The following is a 17,056-nucleotide window of genomic DNA, read 5'->3' on the forward strand; positions in this document are numbered from 1 at the left end:
GGATTGTCCAGGGCCTGTGAGCCAGGCGGAAACTCAGGGCTCCGTGGTGGTGGGAGTGTTATAAAGCAGCTGGGTCAGTTCAGGTGTTGGTCAAAGATGCCCAGTTGGGAAGAACAGAAGTGGGAAGAGGGAACCCTTCCTGTGCCAGAGTATGGGCCTTTGGAGGAAGCTGTTGTCTGGGGAGCCATGAACATGGGGAGTCGCTCAAGAAAGGATCAGAGGCTGTATCTGGGGCCCTGGGAACAGAGCAAGTCATGTTACCTACAGCAGGAGCCACTTCTCACCCGTCCAAGGCCCTCAGCCGTGTCCCCGCCTTTTGAGGCCTCTCGGCCACCGTCGACTGCCCCCCCCCGCCCCCAGCTCTGGGATGCTGCTGAATGCACCAGTTGTCCTAAAACTGGGGAACCGGCCACTTGCTGACGGTTCCTTTTTGTAACACCCTTCTCCACCAATGTCTGAGAGAGGCCCTTGGCCCTGCCACTCTGCCACCCTGCGGTCTAACCATGCCCGCTGGGGCCTCGGGCATGATGGGGGAAGGGCACGTTCACCTGCACTGCTGAGGTAGCACCCCTGGGCTTGCGGAAGGGTCCCTCCAAGCAGGCAGACCCTACCACCATCCATGCAGGAGGGGAAATGGGTCATGGACCACAGACTGTATTTGGAGCTTGTTGAGTTTGAGCATTTGTCTGTGTATCAACCTATTTCAACCTCGCGAAAATCTGAAGTGCAGGTCCTTTTGTTGGCCGCTTTTGCAGATGAGGAAATTGAGGCTCAGACGGGTTAACCGAGCGATGACAAAGTCAACAATGTCCGTCCCCAGAGGCTGCACCCAGGCAGACAGATGGCTGCTGCCACCCCAGTCCTGTACCTGTCAAGCCGGTGTGAGCCTGGGTTCTAGTGGCAGCGAGAGAAGCCAGGGTGTTTACCAGGGTCAACTGGGAGTGTTTAGAAATTAACCCAGGCTTTTAGCTGGCCACCTGGCCCAAGGTCTGACTGCATCAGAGCCTTGCCCTCCCAAGGCCAGCTTCTTGAGCCCCCAGTTCTCACACCCGGGGTGGGGGGAAAGGGAAGCAGACCCAGTCTTCCCCACAGGCACAGCCCCTCTGTAGAGACAGGTGTAGAGACAGTGGGGACATCCTGATCTGTCTCCCCTCAGCCCACGTGCAGCTCTCCCCTCCCCCCAGAGACCTCGGGAGCTTCCAGGCTCCAGCTCACTAACCTTCACAGCACCCCCTTGACCAGGGAGCTGTGGTCAGGCTCAGGCTATAGATTGGAACGTGGGTCTCTGACTCCAAACTGGGAGCCTTGTGCCAGCCAGAGACAGAGCTAGGAGAAGCCATGAAACCTCTAGGCCCACCGCCCCTGACTTTGCAAGTGGGCAGACCTCAGAGGGCTTGAGGCCTTTGTCCACGCCGCCCTGCTCTGTGGGCGTGTGTTAGTTGCTCAGTGGTGTCCGACTCTTTGCGACCCCATGGACTGTATAGCCTGTCAGGTTCCTCTGGGATTTCCCAGGCAAGAATACTGGAGTGGGTTGCCATTCCCTTCTCCAGGGGATCTTTCTGACCCAGGGATCGAACCCGGGTCTCCTGCTTTACAGGCGGATTCTTAAGCGTGGGGGCCACCAGGGGAGCCCCCACGCTGCCGGGCTGGCTGGTGGCAAACTGGGACCCCAGAGGGTGCGCGGCACTCGTTCCTCTCTTTTGCATCTCCTTCCCTCCCCTCCCTGGTGCTGAGTTACTCTTGGAGCCTTGGCGACTGTGCAGGGTCTGCCTCTTCAGGAGGGTATTCGTGGCCCACACCCCACCGCATATCCACCATCCTCTGAGTCCAGGGCTGGGTTTCTTGTCAGTCTCCCAGACCCAAGGCCCCTTTAGCTCCAGACAGCAGGCCTTGCAGCCCTCCCCAGGGAGCCCAGCCATGAGGCCAGGCGCTAACTCCAGGCCCAGGGCTCCCCTCTCCCCTTGGCTCTGTGGGGGGAAGTCAGCTTCCCACAGGGGCAGGAACCCCTGTAGGATGTGGGATACCACGAACCGCGGAACTTTCCAAAACCCTGGGAGACCTCCTTTTGCCACCACCTTTAATGTTGCCAATTAAAGAGATTTAAAAACGAAAACCTAGCTAAGTGATATCTAACTGCCACCTTTTAGCCGTTCATTTCATCAAAGTATCCTTTAACGGCACCGAAAAGGCAGGAAAAACGTGCTCTTAAAAAACAAAACAGAAAAAGTCAAAAGGCCAGTCCTTTAAATCATGGAGGTTTGGCTTCCTGAAAAACAGCCCCCTACTCTCCCTCCTCATCCTTAGCTTTCTCTGTTCCTGGGACTGGTGAAAACCTTGTCCTCCCTGTCCTCGGCCAGCGAGGGGCACCCCAGTGGGATTCCACAAGCATGAGTCTCCCAGGCATCAGGCTCTACCCTCTGCTTCTCTCTGGGAGATGCTGAGAGAGCAGGACCCCAGGTAAGCCAGCTATGGTGTCAAGGCCTTTTAATGACCCTGCTCCAAAGTGAGCAAGGAAGCCTCTAAGACTGGCCCTCCTACACTGGAAAAATCTGTATGGGAAAAGACCTCAGGCACCCTGCTTGGACCCCAGTGGCTCGAGCATATTCCCGGCTCCTCCAGTTGAGAGAGGAGGGCGGCAGGAGGCTTCCCACGCCTGATTTAGGCTGAGATGCTTGGAGCTCCAGGAGCTGAGGGCAGCTTCCCCGGGAGTGGCCTGCTCGCTGGAGAAAGAGGACAGGATTTGCCTATTTAAATGGAACTAAGGAAGGGGTGAGGGAAACGCCAGCAGACAAGGCTGCGATTGAGAGTGGCCCACGTGACCCACGTATGCATGTTTGCCCCCGGGCCTAGCAAGCCTGCACTTCCTCTCAGGAGGTCAGCCCTACCACCTGCCGTGGAGCAAGAAGACACAGGTCCCTCCTCCACGACTCAGAAAACCTTGCTTTAGGGGGACCCCGAGGCCCATCTCAGGGTGCAGAGAGCTGGAGTGGAGGACCCCAGGCAGCTGACTCCATGGATGGAGTCCCACTCTGCTTTCTTGCAGCAAGGGGCTTGAGATCACGAGGGGCAGTGGGTCTTCTGGGTGTGGTCTATGTCACGCTCCCCTGGCTCCACTCGAACCCGCCAGCAGACTAGGGAGGTCACGGGACTCCCTGAGGGGGCCGTCCGGCCCCATTTGTATGGAGGATGCTAAGAGACTGCCAAGCTTGTGTCTTCCTCTCCTGCCAGGACTGCGCTTCCACGTGAGGCCAGCATACCTGCCAGGTGCTTTCTGCTGCAGGGAAGAGGTACACCTTTGGGGATTCAGGTCCATCAGCGTGCAGGGTCAGGGTCATGGGTCAGTTGGGGCCAGGCTCTCCTTGCCCTGGCTGGGCGGGTTGAACCAGAACAATGGCCTAGAGGAGTCAGAGATACACTGCCGTCTCTGTAAGTGCAGCCCAGCCCCCAAGAGCGAGCCTATATATTCTGGGTCCATCAGCCACCATGCAGGATGGAGCTGCCTGGTCCAGTGGTGTTTCCACTAAACCACACAGGAGAGAGCTGGCTTCCCTCCCAGGGGCAGGGGCAGACAAGTGCTACCTGTGACTCCGAAACCGATGCCTGGCCTGGCCTGCTGTGGCAAGCATGTGGTCTTGGTTTCCCTCAGCACCTGGCCGACCACAAGCTGCCCAGGCAAAGCTACAGCCACCTTCCCAGGGACAGCACAAGGCAGCCTGGACTTGACAGCCTTGTGAGCACGGCCAGAAAGACAAAGAGGCCCCAGAAGGACATTTTGTCAGCAAAAGTGCCCTTCACGAAGGCTTTCTACTTGTTAGAAAGTTATGGCCCCTTGAGGTAGGACAAGCCATACCATTGCAGCCTTGCTCTGTAAACCGAAGGTGGATACTGATGCATTCTGCCTAAAAATAACAGCAGAAGGCAACCGGCATGTCAGATTCTGTTCTAAGCTCTTTGCACACACTGACTCACTCACTGTCCACACTGGCCTTTGGAGGAAGTGTGGCTATTATCCCCACTTTACAGATGCGGAAAACTGAGACCCAGAGAGGTTAGGTAACATGCTGTATGTTCATAGTACTAATGTCGGCAGGACCAGAACTTGAATTTACTGTTTCTGGGAGAGAGAAAGAGAGAGACGCCAGCAAGTCTGGGTGTGTGTAGAGTCAGAGGAGGCCTGGAGGGGAGACCGCTCGTGATGGCGCACAGAGAAGGGACTTGGCAGGGGAGTGGGCAGAAATGTCCTGGAGAGGTGTAAAGCCATTTACTAAGGTGTGAATGGGTCTGATGTAATCCTCCTTCCTCCAACCCCCTTTCAAAGTTTAGGAAAGTTTATACGGATCCCAGATGCTGGGAAAGACTGAGGGCAGGAGGAGAAGGGGGCGGCAGCGGGTGAGATGGTTGGATGGCATCACTGACTCCATGGACGTGAGTTTGAGCAGACTCCAGGAGATGGTGAAGGACAGGGAAGTCTGGTGTACTGCAGTTCATGCGGTCACTAAGAGTCAGACACAATTTAGCAACTAAACAACAACAACGACAAATACTGCTCACGAATCACTTTTGTGCACGTGCAAAGGGAAAGACTGTTTTTCCTGTCTGGTATTGACAAAGGGTGAGAGATGCTGGCGCAGACAGTAGTCAGAGCCAGAGGACCGCAGCTCCTAAAAGCTGGTTTGTGTAAGAGATTGCTCAGTTTGCTCTCTAGTTGTCCAGGGACCACTATGCTGAGCAGTCCTTCTGCATTCAGGACCAAGAGGGAGTGATGTGCCTGGGGAAGCCTCTCCATCTAATAGGTTCCTGGTACTTTCTTTGTGCAGCGACTTGTAAAACCCATAGTCGAGTGTCTCCAGGTTTTCTGTGCCCTAGCCTAGTGTCCTGGAGCAATTTTTCCAGAACCAGGGGAGTCTTGGCTTTGGTTTGCTTTTCCCTAGCGGCTCAGCAGTAAAGAATCAGCCTGCAGTGCAGGCGACCCAAGTTCGATCCCTGGGTCTGGAAGATCCCCTGGAGGAATGCATGGCAACCCATTCCAGTATTCTTGCCTGGAGAATACCATGGACAGAGCCTGGTGGGCTAGTTTGTAGGGTCTCAAAGAGTCGGACACGACCAGAGACACTGAGCACCTGTCCACCTGACAGGTGAGAGTCACCTGCGCACAGGCTTCGGAGCTTCTCCGATGGGTGGTCCCATCTCCTGGACTGTGAACCCCAGTGTGGCCAGCCATGAGAGGCGGTGCTCTAGGCCTTCCTCCCTGCCCCAGCAATGGAGGCTCTTCCCTCGCTAATTCAGGTCATGTGATGAAGTCCTTAGGGGCAAGCCCTCTGTGGTTGGCTGGGCCTCATGTGAGTTCTAGCCTTTGTGAGATGCTAACCTCCCTGTACCCACCCAGCGTCCTCAGTGGGGAAATGCCTGCTCATTGGGTTAATTTTTTATTGCAGTAAAACTCACATCCTGTAGAATCAGTGGTGTGTAGTGCATTCATAATGTAAAGCCATCAGTTCAGTTCAGTTCAGTTCAGTCACTCAGTCCTGTCCAACTCTTTGCGACCCCACGGACTGCAGCACGCCAGGCTTCCCTGTCCATCATCAACTCCTGGAACTTGCTCAAACTCATGTCCATCGAGTCGGTGATGCCATCCAACCATCTAACACCAGAGCATTTTCATCACGCTTCCCCTTCCTAAAAAACCTGAACCTCTTAGGAGTCACTTCCCATTTCCGTCCCTCCCAAGCTGTGGCAACTACTGACTGACTTACTTTCTATCTTTGACCATTTGCCTGTTCTGGGTAATTTCATAGGAACAGAATCATATAATATGGCCTTTCGTATCTGACTTCTCACCTGGCATAATGCTTCCAAGGTTTATCCATGTTGTAGTATGAGTCATTCCTTTTCATGGATAAATAGTAGCCCATTTTATCAAGAAGTCGCATTTTATTTAGCTGTTCTTCACCTGACAGGCATTTGGGTTGCTCCCCTTTGGTGCTATTATGAATGATGCTGCTTGTGGTCATTTAAGTTCAAGTTTTTACGCACGTGTGTTTTCAGCTGTCTTGGGTGGAACTGCTGGGCCATGTGGTAATTCTGTGTTTTACTTTGTGTGGAACTGTCCATCTTTTCTACAGTAGCGGTGCTGTTTCATTCCCATCAGCAGGGTCTCGCCCACACTGGTTATTACCGTTTTGGTAATGGCCGTCCTAGCGGGTGTGAGGTCGCCTCTTATTGTGACTTGGGTTGGCATCTCTCTAATGGTGGATGTTGTTGAGCCTCTTCTCCTCTGCTCCTTGGCCATTTGTATGCCTTCTTGGAAGAAATGTCTGCTCATATCTTTCGCCCGTGTGAAAAATGGGGTGATGTGTCTTTCCGTTGCTGTCACTGGATTACTGAGAGGATAAAACGGGAGAATGTGGACCGTAAGCATACATAGTCAGCACGCGCTGAACCCTGGCTGTTCCTTTTTTTTTTTTTTTTTTGAATTGGAGGATGATATTTGTGCAACCCGTAGGGCAACGCGAATGAGTCATAATTCGTCACATATATCCCCTTCCTCCGGAGCCGCCTCCCTCCCCTCCGCGGCCCTCTAGGTCGTGCAGAGTGCCCGGCGGCCTCCCTGTGGTGTGCAGCAGCCTCCTGCCGGTTATGTTTTGCACACGATGGTGTACGCGTCGATGCTCCTTTCTCAGTCTGCCCTGGCCTCTCCTCCCCCACGCCCTGGCCTCCAGCCCGGTCTCCACACCTGCGTCTCCATTTCTTCTCTGTCAGTAGGTTCATCCGTGCTGGTTTTCTAGACGCCAGCCATACGCCATTAACGTACTATAGCTTTCTTCCTCTGACCTAGCTTCGCTCTGCAGGACAGGCTCCTGGCCGTGAGTTTTTCCGAGCTGGCCGAGTGAGGAGCGACATCTCAGGCAGAGGAGGGAAGGCCCGCGTGCGAGGAGCGCCGCGGCGGGAGGGGAGAGGAGGGCGGCGGCTGAGCGTCACTCCCGGGGCTTCCTGGAGGCCGGGGAGCCTCCGGGGACACTGAGCTGTCCTGTGCGGCCTCCTCAGAGGAAGTGCTCAGAAGACGAGGCAGGAAGAGGACGCGGCTGACGCACGCGTGGTCGGGGCTGTGGGGCGGGGGAGGTCTGAGAGAGAGGGGTCGGGGCTCAGGGGCCAGGAAGAAGCGCTGAATGAAGCTGGGAGAAGGAAGAGGAAGCCGAGCCGCCGAGGCCATCTTAAGAGTGATTAACCACCAGCACAGGACGGAGAGACTGAGGGATCTAGAGTCCGAAGGCTCCAAGGAAGGAAGCTCCAGGGAGGCTCCAGCGGCGGATGAGGTGGCCTCAGTGTCCACAGCCCCGCAGGCCAGGCCCCCCGGGCAGCTCTCTGGGCCGGCTCCCTCCTCTCTCTCCTGCTGACTTCACAGTCCCTTTGTCCCGTTATTGAGAAAAGTGTTTCCTAGTACCAGGACCCAGACTATTTGGGTTCGATTACTTACTGTAAATGACACCAAAGGGTCAGCTGGTCCAGCCCCTCCCTTGCCAACCAGAAACCTGCCCTCCGGAGGGGAGAGTCTTGCTGCATCCGGTGTGTCAGGGGCAGTGTAGAAATAGACCCTCTGATAAACAGGACGGTGTTTTGTTCAGTTCAGTTAAGTCGCTCAGTCGAGCCGGGCTTTTTGAGACCCCATGGACCGCAGCGTGCCAGGCCTCCCTGTCCCTTACCATCTCCCAGAGCTTGCTCAAACTCATGTCCATTGAGTCGGTGATACCATCCAACCATCTCATTCTCCATCGTCCCCTTCTTGCACGTTTTTTCAAGTAACCTTAAAAAATACAGTATTAAGTAAAACATATAGAGTTCAAGGTGTTAAGGAGGAAAATAATTACCCAATCACTGAGATGAGAGACTAACACAAATACTGTTAATTTGTTGCTGTATTTTCTCATTTATATTCTCTCTTTCTATGTATTTATATAGATAGATATGTATGTCTATACATAGGTAGATATATACATACCTCTATAAGTTTCATAAGCTCCATATTATATTAATATATGCCTGATACCATGTAATTTTAGTCTGCATTTTCTAGCAACATTAGCATTTTCTCATTTAGTTAACATTTCTTCCTAAATATCATATTTAATAGATGCACAAATTCTATTACACGATGCACCATAATTTATGGAATACTCTTCTATTGTCAGACATTCAACTTACTAACAGTGTTTCATTATTTTAAATATGACAGTGATGAAGGTCTTTGTGCAAATAGGTGACATTTCTGATGATAGATTTCCAGGGGAGGAATTACTGGATCAAAGGATAATGTTTTTAAGGCTCTTGATGGAAAATGACAAATTGCTTTCCAGAAATCTTGTTATAATTTATGTTCTGGTAAGCAGTGCCAAAGAGCACCTACCTCATTCCAGCCTCCATTTACTGAATATTTTCATTTTAAAAATATATTGAATTACGAGGTGAAAGGTAGCTAATTTCCGTTCATTTTGATTTGCATTGCTTGATTGCAGTTGTGGTAAACGTTTGGATTATTGACTTTCATCATTTCTCTCTTGTGGATGGTCTGCTTCATTCTCTCTTTGCCTTTTTTCATTTGAAACTGTAGTTTTTCTGTTATCACCTCTTTGCATGAATTCCTTATATCACATTTGTTGCAAACATTTTTTCTGTGGTTGCCTTTAAACTATGACTTTTTCCCCCCACATTCAGAAACTGTAAATTTTTGTAAAGTCTATCAATCTTGCTCCTTTGTGACTTTTTTTCCCTTTACTTTCCAATGTAGAGTCCTTCTGCACCCAGGAATTTTGTTTCTTTTGCTTCCTGTGGGGGTGCAGGGCCTTTAGAGCTAATAGGCTCAGGCTAAGAGGTCACTCTGCCTTTCTAAACTCTGGTAGATTGTCTAACGCTATGGGGCCTCGGTTTCCTCATCTGAAAACCAGGGATAAGAATACCCATGTAGTGCTGTTGGATGGACTGAAAAGTGTGTATCACATGCTTAGCACAATATTTGGCAAAAGCAGATGGAGAAAATGTCGGTTTTTCTGTTTTGCTGTTACTGTTTTACCTGAACACTTTAATCTCTCTGGAATTAATGGATGGTGTAAGACAAAGATTTACGGGTATTGTTCTCAAGTAACCATCTTTCTGGAAACCTCTCACTGAATGCCTTACTCCTCGCTCTTCGCGGCCTCTCTTACCATGTGTTAAGTCTCCCAGGTCTCTTTCTTGCCTGTTTAGTGTCTGTCTGCTTTTCTCACACCAAGTTCACACTGAATGCCTTACCACCGTTTTGTACCCTATTTTACTTTAGGATTTGCATATCTATTCTTTTAAAGTATTCTTCCAGATAAGCCAGATATTAATTTTGACAAGTTGGAAAAACTACTAGTGGGGCTTTAAAAACATTTATTTTTGGCTGCTCAGTGAGCTTTTGTTGCTGCATGTGGGCTTTCTCTAGCTGCAGTGAGTGGGGGTACTCTCTAGCTGCGGTGTGCGGACTTCTCACTGCCTTCGCTTGTTGAGGAGCGTGGGTTCTAGGGCATGTGAGCCCAGTAGTTGCGGCTTAGTTGCCCCGTGACATACGGAATCTTCCCAACCCAGGGATCGAACTCATGTGCCCTGCATTGGCAGACGGAGTCCTAACCACTTCCCTGGTCCACCACGGAAGTCCGCTATTGGCACTTTGATTGTAATTGCATGAAATCCATAACACAACTTGTACAAATGGACATTTTAGTATTTTTCAGTCTTAATAATAAATACAGCTATTACTATTATTTTTAACTTTGGTAATTTTCTTCACAGGTCCTACATATTTGTTCAGTTCAGTTCAGTCGCTCAGTCCTGTCTGACTCTTTGTGACCCTATGAATCACAGCACGCCAGGCCTCCCTGTCCATCACCAACTCCCGGAGTTCACTCAGATTCACGTCCATCAAGTCAGTGATGCCATCCAGCCATCTCATCCTCTGCCGTCCCTTCTCCTCCTGCCCCCAATCCCTCCCAGCATCAGAGTCTTTTCCAATGAGTCAACTCTTCGCATAAGGTGGCCAAAGTACTGGAGCTTCAGCTTTAGCATCAGTCCTTCCAAAGAACACCCAGGGCTGATCTCCCTTAGAATGGACTGGTTGGATCTCCTTGCAGTCCAAGGGACTCTCAAGAGTCTTCTCCAACACCACAGTTCAAAAGCATCAATTCTTCGGTGCTCAGCTTTCTTCACAGTCCAACTCTCACATCCATACATGACCAATGGAAAAACCGTAGCCTTGACTAGACAGACCTTTGTTGACAAAGTAATGTCTCTGCTTTTTAATATGCTATCTAGGTTGGTTAACTTTTCTTCCAAGGAGGAAGTGTCTTTTAATTTCATGGCTGCAATCACCATCTGCAGTGATTTTGGAGCCCCAAAAAATAAAGTCTGACACTGTTTCCCCATCTATTTCCCATGAAGTGATGGGATCGGATGCCATGATCTTCGTTTTCTGAATGTTGAGCTTTAAGCCAACTTTTTCACTCTCCTCTTTCACTTTCATCAAGAGGCTTTTTAGTTCCTCTTCACTTTCTGCCATAAGGGTGGTGTCATCTGCATATCTGAGGTTATTGATATTTCTCCCGGCAATCTTGATTCCAGCTTGTGTTTCTTCCAGCCCAGCGTTTCTCATGATGTACTCTGCATATAAGTTAAATAAGCAGGGTGACAATATACAGCCTTGACGTACTCCTTTTCCTATTTGGAACCAGTCTATTGCTCCATGTCCAGTTCTAACTGTTGCTTCCTGACCTGCATACAGGTTTCTCAAGAGGCAGGTCAGGTGGTCTGGTACTCCCATCTCTTTCAGAATTTTCCACAGTTTATTGTGATCCACACAGTCAAAAGCTTTGGTATAGTCAATAAAGCAGAAATAGATGTTTTTCTGGAACTCTTTTGCTTTTTCCATGATCCAGCAGATGTTGGCAATTTGATCTCTGGTTCCTCTGCCTTTTCTAAAACCAGCTTGAACATCAGGAAGTTCACAGTTCATGTATTGCTGAAGCCTGGCTTGGAGAATTCTGAGCATTACTTTACTAGAAGGTGAGATGAGTGCAATTGTGTGGTAGGTTGAGCATTCTTTGGCATTGCCTTTCTTTGGGATTGGAATGAAAACTGCTGAGTTTTCCAAATTTGCTGGCATATTGAGTGCAGCACTTTCACAGCATCATCTTTTAGGACTTGAAATAGCTCAGCAGGGATTCCGTCACCTCCACTAGCTTTGTTCGTAGTGATGCTTTCTAAGGCCCACTTGACTTCACATTCCAGGATGTCTGGCTCTAGGTGAGTGGTCATACCATCGTGATTGTCTGGGTCGTGAAGATCTTTTTTGTACAGTTCTTCTGTGTATTGTTGCCACCTCTTCTTAATATCTTCTGCTTCTGTTAGGTTCATACCATTTCTGTCCTTATTGAACCCATCTTTGCATGAAATGTTCCCTTGGTATCTCTAATTTTCTTGAAGAGATCTGTAGTCTTTCCCATTCTGTTGTTTTCCTCTGTTTCTTTGCATTGATTGCTGAGGAAGGCTTTCTTATCTCTTCTTGCTGTTCTTTGGAACTCTGCATTCAGATGCTTATATCTTTCCTTTTCTCCTTTGCTTTTCACTTCTCTTCTTTTCACAGCTATTTGTAAGGCCCCCTCAGACAGCCATTTTGTATTTCTTTTTCTTGGGGATGGTCTTGATCCCTGTCTCCTGTACAATGTCATGAACCTCCATCCATAGTTCATCAGGCACTATGTCTATCAGATCTAGTCCCTTAAATCTATTTCTCACTTCTACTGTATACTCATAATGGATTTGATTTAGGTCAAAGAATTGATGCTTTGGAACTGTGGTGTTGGAGAAGACTCTTGAGAGTCCCTTGGCCTGCAAGGAGATCCAATCAGTCCATTCTAAAGGAGATCAGTCCTGGGTGTTGTTTGGAAGTACTGATGCTAAAGCTGAAACTCCAATACTTTGGCCACCTCATGTGAAGAGTTGACTCATTGGGAAAGACTGGTGCTGGGAGGGATTGGGGGCAGGAGGAGAAGGGGACAACAGAGGATGAGATGGCTGGATGGCATGACTGACTCGATGGACAAGAGTTTGGGTGAACTCCGGGAGTTGGTGATGGACAGGGAGGCCTGGCATGCTGCAATTCATGGGGTCGCAGAGTTGGACATGACTGAGCGACTGAACTGACTGACTGACTGAATGGTCTAGTGGTTTTCCCTACTTTCTTCAATTTCAGTCTGAATTTGGCAATAAGGAGTTCATGATCTGAGCCACAGTCAGTTCCCGGTCTTGTTTTTGCTGACTGTATAGAGCTTCTCCATCTTTGGCTGCAGAGAATATAATCAGTCTGATTTCGGTGTTGACCATCTGGTGATGTCCACGTGTAGAGTTTTCTCTTGTGTTGTTGGAAGGGGGTGTTTGCTATGACCAATGTGTTCTCTTGGCAAAACTCTTATTAGCCTTTGCCCTGCTTCATTCTGTACTCCAAGGCCAAATTTGCCCATTACTCCAGGTGTTTCTTGACTTCCTACTTTTGCGTTCCAGTCCCCTATAATGAAAAGGATATCTTTTTTGGTGTTAGTTCTAAAAGGTCTTGTAGGTCTTCATAGAACCGTTCAACTTCAGCTTCTTCAGCGTTACTGATTGGGGCATAGACTTGGATTACCATGATATTGAATGGTTTGCCTTGGAAACGAACAGAGCATTCTGTCGTTTTTGAGACTGCATCCAAGTACTGCATTTCGGACTGTTTTTTTGACCATGATGGCTACTCCGTTTCTCCTAAGGGATTCCTGCCCGCAGTAGTAGATATAATGGTCATCTGAGTTAAATTCACCCATTCTAGTCCATTTTAGTTCGCTGATTCCTAGAATGTTGACGTTCACTCTTGCCATCTCCTATTTGACCACTTCCAATTTGCCTTGATTCATGGACCTGACATTCCAGGTTCCTATGCAGTATTGCTCTTTATAGCATCGGACCTTGCTTCTATCACCAGTCCCATCCACAACTGGGTATTGTTTTTGCTTTGGCTCCATCCCTTCATTCTTTCTGGAGTTATTTCTACACTGATCTCCAGTAGCATATTGGGCACCTAATGACCTGGGGAGTACCTCTTTCAGTATCCTATCATTTTGCCTTTTCATACTGTTCATGGGGTTCTCAAGGCAAGAATACTGAAGTGGTTTGCCATTCCCTTCTCCAGTGGACCGCATTGTGTCAGACCTCTCCACCATGACCCGTCTGTCTTTGGTGGCCCCACACAGCATGGCTTAGTTTCATTGAGCTAGACAAAGCTGTGATCCCTGTGATCAGATTGGCTAGGTTTCTGTGATTATGGTTTGTGTGTCTGCCCTCTGATGCCCTCTTGCAACACCTACCGTCTTACTTGGGTTTCTCTTACCTTGGACGTGGGGTGTCTCTTGACACCTGCTCCAGCAAAGCACAGCCACTGCTCCTTACCTTGGACGAGGGGTATCTCCTCACAGCTGCCCCTCCTGACCTTGAACGTGGAGTAGCTCCTCTCAGCCCTCCTGCGCCCGCAGAGCCGCTGCTCCTTGGACATATTTGTTAGTATGATTAATCCTGATGATATTTATTACTTTGCTACTGTTGTGAATACCTTTTCTTCTGCAGTTACACTTTTGGAGTAACTGATAATATACAAAGAAGCTGATTGTATAAATTCACATTTATTCTATCACTTTACTCCTCATTGTTGAAAATTATTTTCATTTGCTACTCTTGGATTTTTTTGGTAAAGAATCAAATCATACATGAATTATAATCATTTTGTGGCCTACTTTCCAGATACTTGTAACCCTTATTTGGGGTTCATATTTTATTGCATTGGCTGATATTTCTAAGATATTACAGTGGAGGATATGGAGAAAAGAAAATATTTACCTCAAACAGAAGTACTATGAGAATCAAACTTGGTACTACCTGGGAAGGACTTCATACAGTATCTGGCACGTAGTTAGCAGTTGATAATAGCTAGTTGTGGGGGTTTCTTTTTTGTTTGTTTTTTTGGCATGTCCTAAAAGAAGCTCTCTTCCTAGTTTTATGAAGAGTTTTGAAGAACGGATTATTAACTTTTATCAAATGCCTTTTTAATATCTATTGAGACGATTATGCTGTGTCTCGTATTTCATTAACTGGTAAAGAGTTTGATTTTATAGATTTCCTAACAGGAACTTTTTTGTGTGTGTGCATGATTAGAATCAATTGTTCTTGATTATGATGACTTTATTATACTCAGAATTTCGTGTAAAATTTTTGCATCTTTGTTCATAAGTGAAATTGATTATGTATGATTTTGATCCTGGAAACATTTATGAAGCATCATCATTACCTGATTTTTTCAAATACAAAAGAAAAATTGGCAAAGGTGCTTTTCCTCAGAGCCATTTATAGAGATAATTCAATTTCTTATTTTTTGGTATTGAATCTTTCTTGATTTCTATTTCTTCTCATGCTACTTATAAATGTACCTTATTGAAGTATAGTTGATTTAAACATTGTGTTAATTTCTGTGGTATAGCAAAGTGATTCAGTTACACATATATGCGTATTCTTTTTCATAGTCTTTTCCATTACAGTTTATCACAGGATATTGACTATGGTTCCCTATTCTATACAATTGGACCTTGTTGTTTTTGTGTTACTTCTGATAAGTTATATATGTTTTTTAGTAAAAAAAAAAAATAATTTGTTGAGATTTTCAAATTTTCTGGAATACAATTATGCATGGTTTTCTGTAATTTTAAGGCTTCTATTTTATTGCTGTTGCTATCCTCTGTTACTCACTACTGGTTTTGCTTATGAGTTGTGTTGGCCAGGATCCCAACAGGAAATAGGTGGCATAATCAAAGGGGTGCCAAGCATAGGGATGGTGGAGTAACCTGGGCGGGCAACCCTGGGAAGATATTCCCACTGCTGGTCCTGAGGATCGGGGCCTCCCGTGGAGGAATTCAGGCACTGCTGGTCTGCTGCAGGTCAGGGCTGCAGTCAGGGGGACTGATGCCCCTATCTCACCATCCCCTCACCCTGCCAGCGCTTCCCATTCGCTTAACGTTGGTGATGTTGCCCACGACAGCCAGCCTGCTGGACACAGGGCGGATGAAGGAGAGAGAGGGTCTACGGGGGAGAGAGGGGAGGGTGCAAGGACAATGTCCAGGTCATCTGCGTTGCTTTCTGTCTGTCAGACGGCTGGCCCGGGGCTTACCTGGCAGTGCAGAGGTTAAGACTTCTCCCAAAGCAGGGGCGTGCAGGTTTAATCCCTGTGCGGGTAGCTAAGATCCCACATATCTTGAGGCCAAAATACCAAAGCATAAACAGAAACAACATTGTCACAAATTCAATAAAAACTTAAACAATAGTTCACATTAAAAAATGCTTTAAAAAAAGAGGGTCGTCCATTGAATTTTCTGAATTTCAAGTCATATGTGCTTAGATTGACTTACCTGTTCTGCTTTTTCTTTTTATATTAGAAAACTTAAAAAAAATTAAAAAAAGAAAGCTAGCTGTGAGTTCAGGAACCCCTACTGTATTTATGTTGGAGGACAGAGGTGTGTCCTCTGTATTTCTCATCTTCCCTCTCCTCCTGTACTGATTGACTTTCTCAGATTTATCTTCTTCCTTGTTAAAGTTCTCCAGAACACAAAGCTGCTGTTCGCTGCCTCTCTCATAGCGTTTAATGCTGCCTGTAGAACTCTGGGTTTTTCACTTCTGACCAGTTTTTTCTTTTATCTCCTGTTCCTCAGTTTTCACAATGCATTTCTCCAGTTTCAGAGAAGCAATTGTCTCTTAAATCTTACTGAGCTCACAAGTCAGACTTCTCCAGAGTGTATTTTCTTTTTCATTTTTCCTTTTTGCAGCACTTCTATGTCACATGGAGACATCATCTTTGAGTTCTTAGAAAAATGGTACCCCCTTCTTTTCAGTGGTGCTGTTTTGAATAGATCTGGTGATTTTTCTTTTCCAGCAAAGAACTGTCAGGAAAAAGCTGGATCCAATTATTTTTTTAGACACTTGGTTGGGTTTCTGCCCAACTCTTCTTCCCAAAGAAAAAGCATCAGCAGGGATGGGAGAGGGAGCCCCCCGATCTGAGGTCCACCTGACTGGGTTGAGTAATGCAGGGGTGGTGTGGTGCATGGATAGGTGGGCTTCCTCCTGGGGTCTCAGGCAAGGCCCCTCCGCAGGATGCTGGGGCAGGACGCGCTGCAGGCCCGCAACTACACTCACCCCGCCTCTCACCTGGCCGCCTGGGCTGCCCCCTCCTGCTTCCTCTCTTCTGAACCGATGGCCTCTTTTCCTCACTCTCTTTGACTGGGATTCTTTGAGGTTTGGGTGGTGGACAGTGATCACCCTTGGTTCGTAGGGTCTACACACATTTTCTCTAATTTCTACATTGGACTCAAGTGGCTTTTTTGAATGTAGAGCTTCTAATCCTTGTTCTGCCATCCTCTCTCGTCCAGATGTCTGCAACACTCAAGCAAGGAAAACACACACACACACACACACACACACACACACACACACACAATTAGCAATTAAAACTGAAGGATAATGAGTTACAAAAGAGTTTTTTAAACAACTCCGGAACATGCTAAGCTGACTGGCTGAGTGAGACAGACACTAATGAGGTTCTCGAATTTCAGAATTTGATTTCTCTCTCTCTCACCATAGGAAAAGATGCTTCTGGGCATGTTCTCAGTGGTTATTTGGCTAGGAATAGTCACACAGAAATAGTAACAATCTGAAAGAATAAATAAAATGCCACGAAGTAGTTTCTTTCTATTTCCATTCGCTTATCCTCTTACATTTGAGTTAAACTTCCCAAACCCATGATCTGAAAGTGCTTTCCAGGGGGAAGCATCTCCTGCTGAGAACAGTGTAGGCACCTGTAGTCACCCAGTGGCTGTTGGGAGTCTCATGGAAAATTCGCTGTGAGTGCCACTGCCTCCGAGAATAGAGTGATCCCACAAGCGGGAGGTTGGGCCAGCCCAGTGTCATCCCAGCTGGGTCTCCA

General features: G+C 47.8%; 1 protein-coding gene across 1 annotated transcript in view; it reads left to right on the top strand.

Annotated features, from left to right (window-relative positions):
- Window positions 1–17,056, top strand: part of INPP5D (inositol polyphosphate-5-phosphatase D) — a 138,345-nt gene that overhangs the window by 459 nt on the left and 120,830 nt on the right. The window lies entirely within an intron of this gene.

The sequence above is a fragment of the Capricornis sumatraensis genome, chromosome 2 (genome assembly GCF_032405125.1).
Source record: "Capricornis sumatraensis isolate serow.1 chromosome 2, serow.2, whole genome shotgun sequence".
Taxonomy (NCBI): domain Eukaryota; kingdom Metazoa; phylum Chordata; class Mammalia; order Artiodactyla; family Bovidae; genus Capricornis; species Capricornis sumatraensis.